At 45.6% G+C, this 9,869-nt stretch overlaps 1 non-coding gene across 1 annotated transcript; it reads right to left on the bottom strand.

Moving 5' to 3' along the window:
• Window positions 1–8,441: 8,441 nt before the first annotated feature.
• On the bottom strand, window positions 8,442–8,515 carry TRNAV-UAC (transfer RNA valine (anticodon UAC)). The gene has a single exon. It is a non-coding gene; the product is annotated as a tRNA-Val (tRNA).
• Window positions 8,516–9,869: the final 1,354 nt, after the last annotated feature.

Below are 9,869 nucleotides of genomic sequence, written 5' to 3'. Positions count from 1 at the left end.
TCCTAGTCAGCATCTAGTTAGCCTCTACTGGTACCACTGCCTCAGGCAGTTTTAATGTTAAATACTCACTGCTGATTGTTTTCCACAAGCATTCAGGGGACAGGCTGTTTGCACAGAATGGGTTTGAGATAGGTCAAATAGTGACAGCTCTCTGGGGGCGGATTTTTTGGGTAACTTCAAATCACTTCTGCCCCTACATTGATTGTGAGACTGTTGCTTTTAAAGGCCACAGTTTAGGTGAGGATACAGGGATGGGGGTAGATTAAGTTACAATGCCACAAACCTCACTATCTTTATGGAGATTTAGCTGTTTATTTTTTTTTCCCAAATAAACCCTCCCCGGATTGCTGGAAGCCTTTGTTTAATTTCTAGAGTTCTGCAGAGGTTAAGTTTGACAAATTTTGCCATTGTCATTGCTTCATAGAGGAGTAAGTTTTCCAAGATTTTTACTCAGATATTCTTGAAGTGTATCCCATTTGCATTTTTTTAACTGAGTTACTTGCAAGACTAACTAATTCTACAGCTCCAGCCCCATTCACATAAAAGTCCATTTGCCTGTCTTCTCCTACAGTAAGCAGTGTGCAACTTGTTGTCAGTTTGTTGTTTTCCTTATTAAAGTGTAGGAGTTTTTAAAAATATGCTCATGAATACCCTTTGCCATTTTTACACATTACAAATCTTCCACTAGTCTGTGGCTATTTATTTCCCTAACTTTTCGTTGCTTTAATGAAGTTCTCACTTTTAAGGATTTTCAGTATAGCAGTATGTGGATGCTGATCACACAGGTGAGACTTTTAACTACTGCCTAAACCTCAGTCTTGCTCTGATTCACTGTCTAGAACATCTGAACACATCTACTGAAACCCGTATACAAATGGATGATGACAGCCCTAATTAAAAAAATGCTTTTTAAGTAAATCAGAAAATATTAACTTTGACACTGGAAAATACAAATCTCAAATTTCCTAGTTGATCTTGCTTTCTGTGATCATTAGCTACATAATGATTATAGAACCAACAGGCATATTGAGCTACTGATTTTATTTCATCAGATTTTAGAATGCAGAACACATTTCAGGCCCACTTATAGCACCATATGTGTATCTATAAGGATATGTACATATGATGATGTCTTTATATTATTTTAAGTACCCACTGCTGTGAACCTCATTAAGGAAACCTTGGAACTGCAGAACTGAAATATTTAATACCACCATCATCCAGTAGCATATTCTTTTGCACTTAGATATTGTGTGGCAGAGTATTTTTCTGCTCCCTAGAAATGATCAATGTTGAAGGGGAAAAAAAGAACCCTCCTCTAATAAATATAGTCCAAATCACACACTTATCTGAACACTGTCCACCATTTTAGTCCACACCAATCCATCTACTCATACTGACTCAGAGTCCTCAACACAGACAATCCACCACTGAAGTCAGGGTCCTCAGCACACGTTCTCTCCCCTCCCCATTCCTTGTTGTTTCTGACCTACTTTTGTCCAGCGCGTCCTGCCAAACTCCTGACTGCAGTTTTTAATTTTTACCTTTGAGTTCCAGGCTGCGCCTAGTGATTTCCAGAGAAACGCCAGACACCTGGCTCATCAGGAGGGCCAGGGAGGATTTCAGGAAGCTGTTACCCTAACTCACTTGCAGATCAGTGAGTGGCTCTTGTGAGCATTCCTTCTAGATCTCTGCCGTGCCGGCTGCCTCTCCCCCAGCAAAATAACGTAGCTCCTCCAAACACCTCTGCCTCCATTCATCTGGGTTTCTGCTTTCAGTGACACTCAGATGCTGCTGATGGGCAATATATATATATATATATACATATATAAATATGTATGTATATATATTAATTGAAGTATAGTCAGTTACAATGTGTCAATTTCTGATGTACAGCACAATGTTCCTGTCATTCATATACACGTATATATGTATGAATTCCTTTTCATATTCTTTTTCATTAAAGGCTATTACAAGATATTAAATATAGTTCCCTGTGCTATACAGAAGAAATTTATTGTCTTTAGCTATTTTTATATGTAGTATTTAATATTTGCAAATCTCAGTCTCTGATGGGCATTTTTAAAGCCACATCTGGAACCCTTGCTGCAGAAGAGTCTGAGAAATATATTTTCAACCTCATAGCCTTTTGGTTAGGAAGTTGGAATAAAGGCTGAGCTGGCTCACCTACCTTGTCTGCCTTTGTGAGTAAAGATGTCTGGAGTTTCAAGGCCCAATGAAATGTCCCAGCTCTTCAGTAGCAAACTCTGAAAGCAACCAAAATTCTCCCATCTGCGAGAGTATGACTTGTCCTTAGACACTGCTGGACATAACCACCAACGCTGTCTAGGGCATCGTCTTCATCTGGTGCACACTTTCTTTAGATGTCTAATATCCTGATTAACAGGAAAAGCTGGTTTGGATTCCCAAGGTCACAGGCAGCCTTCTGCCTGACTTTGGTGTATATATGTTCATTGAAGAGTCCTCTCTCAGATCAGCTAGAGCTGCCTGGTGTGTGGTTTGCCAGAGAAAGTGGGTGCAGTGCTCCCCACCAGAGTCCTACCAGTTGTTTTATTGCAGGAAGAGAGAGAGCAAAAGAGACAGAACAGGAAGTTCTTGTCCAGCATCAATCACAGTCACCCCCGCCCAGGGCTCTTGCTCTGGGACACACAGCAGTGCAGGTCAGCAGCGATGTGGCCCCGGTGTACTCCAAAACATGGTGTGGTTGTACTGGGCTATCTGTGTCTTTCATGGACCCTGCAACGTTCTCGGCTTTGTCAAATGGGGAACTAAGGATCTCCAACCCATGCCTGTAGCTAACAGGTTTTTCACCCTTACGGGTTTTGAGGATTTGCTGGTAACTCATTCTTTTTCACCAGGTCATTTCTCAGTTACACGGCAGTCCTGTGACTTCCTTATCAGAAATGCTCCTTAAGTTCGGGATTTAATGAAAGATGCCATTTTACCCTGTAAGTTCATGTTCAGGGAGGAGGAGGAAGACAGCACAGATCAGAATTGCTGTTTTGCTTTTTGTTGTTGTTGTTTTCATAAGCTGTCTCCTGTTGTCGAATAGACACTGAGCAAATGAATGACTGTGTCACTCCCATTTGAAGGATGAGGAAAATGACACTCAGGGAGAGGAGGCAATTATCCTGAGGTTCCAAAGACAAAAAGGGATGAGCACAGAATAAGATCCCTTCAAATTTCTTGGCTGTCATCAGCCTTTAGGTCAGTGACAGAGTGCCGTGTGTAGTAGTAACTTGTAGCATGCTTTTAGAAGTGTGCAAATGTTCTTGTTTTTGTTGATACAATGACACTGTTTTGTCTGGGACTCTGAAAAGGGGAAATGAGTTAGAAAATGTTGGTTTCACATCCTTGGTCCTTCCTCACCCTCACAGATATGGACCCTTCCATCTGTAGCAGGAATAAGACAGCCCCAGCCTTCCCGTCTCATGAGATCAGTACTCATTCGTTTCATCCCTGCCCACCTGTAGGTGATAAAGCACAGCATGATTTTCATGTCCTGCTTCACTGATTCTTGTGAAATTAGGTGTTTGAAGATAGAAACTCATGAAAGGAAGCTGCTTTTTCTATATAAAGTGCAGTAATTTTCTTAGCAGAGAAGGAAATTGAGGATTTTCTTCATTGAAAATCAGTGGAGATTTCAAGACCATCTGTATTTCTGATGCGTAGATTAAAATGACAAATCTAGAGGGATTACAGAAACACAAGGCAGACACCAAGAGTGTCTTTAAAGAGCTTTCCTAAGACTGGGCTCATAAAGAGACTGTTAGTTGACAGAGACCCTCTTCTCACCCATAGTCCCTCTCCTTAGGTTGGAAAGGGCCAGCGTTTCCCCTGTGTGCAGCCCTGGTGCTTCAAGCGAGTTGTGGGGCAGGGCAGTGCACATGGGGCTGCCTTCAGTTCGTCCTGAGTAACCCCTGGCAGTCAGAGGGCGAGTGTGTTGCAACCTCATGAACCAGACGCCATGCTCTCCGGGGTGTGTGCCCATCTCAGTTCATCCCGGCTCAGGTGATGTCAGAGCAGAGAGTGGTGGCAAGAGGTCAGCCATGAGTAGCAGGGAGCACCTGAAGTCAGCTGGGACCCAAGAGGCTAGGAGTTGCAGGTGGAAATCCCAGGACTTCCCACAGCTCATTCATTCAGCTAATACTTCTCCAGCACCTGTGATGTGCTGGTGCTTCTGTTGCGAACAGAACCAAATCCCTGTCCTCATGAAGGTGACGTTCTTGTGGATGTGAGAAATGATACACACAGAAGCAGATCCAGGTCAGGACACATGAGTGCTGTCTATTTTGGGGTGCACAAGGTGAGATCCTTTGGGAAGGAATGTATGATACAGGAAAATTTGGGGGAGAGGATGGCCGTATCCCAGGCCTTATTTGGCTCCCTGGGATGCACCTCGTCAAGTGTGGGTCCTTGGTTTGCACAGAAACGAATTCAAGAGAGAGCCACAGCTCAGTGAACGTAGATTTATTCAGAGAGATATACTCCATAGACAGAGTGGGCTGTTTCAGAAGGCAAGAGACAGGCCATGAGGCTTGGGGGTTGGGTGCTCCAGTTTAAAGTAAAAGTAGATACACACTCCACAGACAGAGTGTGGGCTGTCTCCCTCAGCAGGGAGAGCAGCCACGAGGTGTGGGGTTGTTAGTTTTTATGCACTCAGTATCTTCATATGTTAATAAGTGGGAGGAATATTCCAACCGCTTTGGGGAAGGTGCTGGGATTCCCAGAAATTGGGCCACCACTCACACTTTGGACTTTTATGGTCAGCCTTGAACCTGTCCTGGCACCTGCGGGTGTGCCATCTAGAATCCTGCTGTATTTCAGTGAGTGTGTATTGAAGCTCAAGATCTACTGGGAGTTGACTTTTCCACCATCTCGTTGCTAATGGCTATGCCATTCTTTTAATGGCTGTGCCCAGCCCCCTTCCCTCCTGTCTCATGAAGGAGCTCTGGACTGATTGCACAGTTGCAGAGCAGGGGACAGATTGGAAAGAACTTCATAAGTGAAAGGTGGAAGGCAGTGTTGGCAGTAGAATTCTCAAGTCAATTACAAAGTAAGGTTCTTCATTTGCTGGGGGCACCTGTTGTCACATTAGGGAACTGTGAGCCTTGGGGACATCAGTGAGTGGGTGGCTCACTGTGTATACTGTGTTGCTTCTTAGGCGGCCTGAGGACAGTTGGCTTATAGGTGACACATGCACCCAAGCAGGGGTCTCTTTGGGGATTTTTTGCATGTGAGGCTAACATGGGTCACATGGGGAGCAGGACAGGACAGTCACAGCTTGGTCCATAGTCACCTAGTGCCCTCAAGGCTTTCACCCCATGGATGCATCACCTCCCCCTGGATGGGGACAAGAGCACAAGTGGTGGGGCAGCTTCTCAGTGGTGGAGGCATTGCTCTCCAGACCCAACACTCAGCAGCATGAACCCCTGGTGTTGGCCACAGTCTTGGCTGGATGAGGCTGTTGGGTAGCTGAGCTCATGAGAAGTGGGTGCCATGCTTCCATTCTCACCAAGAGCTCTACTTTTGAAGGTTCTGGTCAGACAGCCACAAATACTCCGTAGCCCATGAAAAAAGAACAGTCTCTTTCGCTCGGGGAAAGGCACACAGAAGGGAACGGATCACCCGAGAGCAGGAGAGGCCAAATCCGTCCTGTCATCAGGGGCCTGACAGACGAGCCAGCTCAGTTCCTCTTACTAGTTGTTTACTTGGAGGATCTGGGGTATTTGGGTGACCTGCAAGTGTCAGTAAATAGTACACGAGGGCTTTGTAGACTTCCTGGTCCGGTGTTAACTCACCCCATTGTAGCTGTTGTGCAAGGAAACAAAACTTGGTGGACAACAGGCCATGGCCTCTGCTCCCTGGTGGAACCAGGAGGTTACAATGTTAAGTACAACTGCGGGGGCATCATATCTACGTAGAGAGGCCAGATGGCCTTACATATACCTCATGCTGGATGTCTAAGTTGCAGAGGGAAACTGGATTCCATCCAGCTCTCCGCCAAGAAGGAGACCAGAAGTGGCCTCCGCCACCAACTGTGAGCTATTTGCCTCCACTGACAGCAGCATTTATAGCAAAAGGCTGGGCTGCCACCTGCGTTTCCGTGTAAACATCCGAGTACCCACAGCAATGGCCTCGTGAGGGTTGGTGTGCCCAAGGAAGCGGTGTGTGGGACGGAGGGAGGAGTGCCGGGGTCAGACACCGGGCGGGCAGGCAGGCAGTGACGACATCTGTGCAGCACAGGCCCCATGGAACTGAGCCAAAGGGAGGCGGGTTTTGGAGCAGGGAGCCTGGGCGGTGCCGTGTTGTTCGTAAGAAGATCCTGGGCTCTGGATCCAAGAAGGCATTGGCTTGATTCCTGACCCCAAACCTCATCTTAGGCAAATGTTTGACGCTTTCTGTGCCTCTGTTTCTTGGTGTCCCAAATGGGGACAATAGTAGCAATTACCTCTGAGAGTCAGGAGGGCCTTTATAGATGTCATTTCATTACGCTCAGAGCAGCCCACGAGCACGGTTCTAGGTCCCCCATTTTACACGTGGCAGACGGGTAACCTTTTAATCAGTAATCAGGCAACTAAGAATGGTCAGAAACAGCATTTGAATTTGATCCCTGTGTCCAGATTATTTCTATTCTCACTCAGTATTACTGAAAATCTAGTAAAGTCAGAACAAACACTGCTGGGAAGTGGGTGCTTGAAACATGTTCGTCATCTTCGCCATTGGGGAGTGTTGAGTTCACGTTCCTCACAGCCCGTCCGAGGCTCCCTGCGTCTCCGGCTGCCCCTGCTGGGGTCTGCAGGGCTCTGGGCAGCTTCTCCTTGATCTCTACCCCAAGGCTCTCTGCTCTCTACAGGTTGATTCTCAACACTGGCTGCTCAGTAGAGCTAATGTCTAAAAATAAAAAAAGGTGGGGAGGGCACGGCTCAGTGGTAGAGCAACTGCTTGGCATGCAAGAGGTCCTGGGTTCAACTCCCAGCACCTCCATTAAAATAAATAAATTAACACCACCCCAAAAGGAAAGTATTTAAAAAACAATAAACAGTACAAAGGCCCCATTCCAGGCTGGGGCACACAATTTTTTAAAGGCTCCCAGATGCTTCCCATGTGCAGGACGGTGAGAGCTACCCCTCTACACGTCTTCTCGTGAGCTTGTCCACTCACACCCATTAGCCTCTTGAAACAGGAAAACTACTTGGCTCAGCCAAGAACTTTCTCCTGATTTCTAGACTTTTATTTGCCTACTGGACATCTCTCCTGAAGCCCACAACACCCAGCCAGAACTGAATCAGTTGTCTCCTCTCACGACTTGCCCCTCTTCCTGCCCTTCTTATTTCAGGGAACGGCACTATAATTTAAGACACTGCCAAAGCCAGAAACCTGGCCGGCATCTTTGACCTCTTCCTGCCCTTCCATCACACCTGCGGCCAATCCTTCCACCGGCTGAAATGTTTTCTTCTCTCTCCTCCTGGCGGGGCCTCAGCAGGCCTTCAAATGAACCTGCCAATAAGTCTCCCTGCCTCTATCTTGTCTCTTTCTAGATCACTTTGCATGTCTCCTCTACGTGGAGGCACACAGAGTCCTGTGTGATGTGCACCTGTGATCTCTCTACCTGGTTGCCTTACCTGCCTCCCACAACCTGTGCTCACTCCTAGAATCTTTGCAGTTCCTGGAAGGGACCTGGCTCTCTTTGGCCTCCCTCCTTTGTAGGTGCAGCTCACCAGGGAGAAATGGCCTTAACATTATACCTTCACCTGATCACATCTAGGGCGTCTGAGAGCTCACCACAGTGGTTCCCTCCTCTGGGAGAGCCTAGGCTACAGTTCCGGCTCTCTGCCCCGAGCACCCTCTGCTGACTGTTATCCAGGCCCTCTTAACACTTCTCCTCAGCCATCATTTCACGATGAGTCCTGTGCACCTAGGAGCTCCCGGAAGCAGGGACTGTGTCTTTTTTCTCTTTATTCTCAGAGCATGGTAGAGACTCATGTATAATGGTGGAGTGAACAGTGGTTATTCTGGAATTTCTCTAGAGTTGGGGCCTTGGGGTAACAGTCTGGTTGTAAGAAGGGCTTTGGGGATTTACCCTGAAGCCACATTTTCAATTAACATTTCATGTTGTTTTTGTCTACAACTTGAAGTTACGAGTCTTAAAACAGAATGACGATTTCTAAAAAGTACTTTACCGAAGATTGAGGAAAATGGCAGTTTTCCATATTTAAGAATATTATTTTAATTTTGTGTGACTGGGGTGGTGGAAAATAGAAGTGCAGGGGCTACTAAAGCATTCTCATCCCCTTCCCCACCCTCAGGTCCTTTTGACAGAACAGACAGAAGGATGAGAGGAGAAGGCTTGGAGGGTGGACCGTGCAGTGATTTTAAATTATGACAGTTACTGGTGCTTTTTTTAACTTTCTTTTTAATGGACGTATTGGGGCTTGAACCCAGGACCTTGTACATGTAAAGCACGTGCTCTACCACTGAGCTATACCCACCCATCCCCCTGATATTTGTGTTTTTAGTGGGCATAACGTGCTGGTAGCAGGTACTTTAGCATCAGACACAGTCACCTGCCCCTGACCATCACGTTAATACCTTTCCCCTGAGCTAGAGAGCTAGTTAGTCTGTTTTCCGAAGTTCAATAAATTATCTACATTTTCTTTTTTCTTTAAAAAAAGGCATTAACTCATGTTTCTCATTAGTATCGCCTATAAATAAAATGTGATTTTATTAACCGTTTACCAAAGTGTTAATGGTAATAAATATTAAGTACAGATTTCAGAAGCATCAGTCATCACTGAAGATCCACGTTCTGCTGTTCTCTCTCTCTCTTAGCCACCTTAATTCTGGAGATCTGAAAGCGGCGCCAGGCAGAACTTGAGTACAAATGGGACACGGTTGAACAGGAAGAACAAGTCCGGCCAGAATAGGAGATGCGGTGTCCCCACGTGGAGACAGATGAGATTACCCAGGAAAAGCGGGCGCTGTTTAGATGCACTTTAGTCTGTTTACTTCTGGGCTTGTCAGCCTTGGCTGCATGTTGGAATCACCAGGGGACCTCAAAAAATGTTGGTGCCAGGATTCCATCACTGCAAGCTCTGATGGTACTTAGTGGCCTGCGGTGCATTCTGGCATATGGAAGTTTTTAAAGCTCCTCTGGTTATTCTAATGTGCAGCCAAGCTGAAGGAGCACTGCCCGGAATGGTGGACACAGAAGAGAACTGTGGTCCTTCCTTCATACTAACAGTAAAAAGGGGGGGAAAAAAAGGACTGCTATAAGTGTATAAGAAAAGGGGCATTGATTTGTATCCATTCATAACACCAATAAATAAATGCAAAATATAAATTAGCCACAATTACATAGATGTAGAAGGAAAGACACATTGGTTTTATAGTTGACTCCCATTTTTTCACATGTGCCGTAATTATTGCGGCCTCCTTTTCATCGTAGACTAGGTGCCCCTTTGTCTTGAACTAAGTCCAGGTCACTGCTCTCCCTTCCGTTTGGGATGTGCACAAAGCAACGTGGCTCTCACCCTGAAGTCAGAGAAAGGGCAGAAGAAGCAGGGAAACTTTTGTTGAGGAGCCATCACTGTTTGAGCAGTGTTTGAGCTAGGCATTGTATATAATTGGAAATGAAAATTTATTGCTGCCACTCATGCTGCAAAAGTAAAAAAATAAAACTATATATCTTTGTATCAACATTCCAGAGCTATGTAAAGATGATTTTTTGAGACATCTGTATTATTGCTTCTTTCCATCAGCTGAGATAATTTAGAGCTGATGGTACTTGCAGTCAGCAGCAGCAGGACAGTAGGTTGTGAGCATGATTAACACTTGGAAAGAAAATG

Source organism: Camelus bactrianus, chromosome 36 (genome assembly GCF_048773025.1).
Source record: "Camelus bactrianus isolate YW-2024 breed Bactrian camel chromosome 36, ASM4877302v1, whole genome shotgun sequence".
In the NCBI taxonomy this organism is placed as follows: domain Eukaryota; kingdom Metazoa; phylum Chordata; class Mammalia; order Artiodactyla; family Camelidae; genus Camelus; species Camelus bactrianus.
Note: the sequence above shows the minus strand (reverse complement) of the source record. Positions and strands in the feature narration are given on the sequence as shown.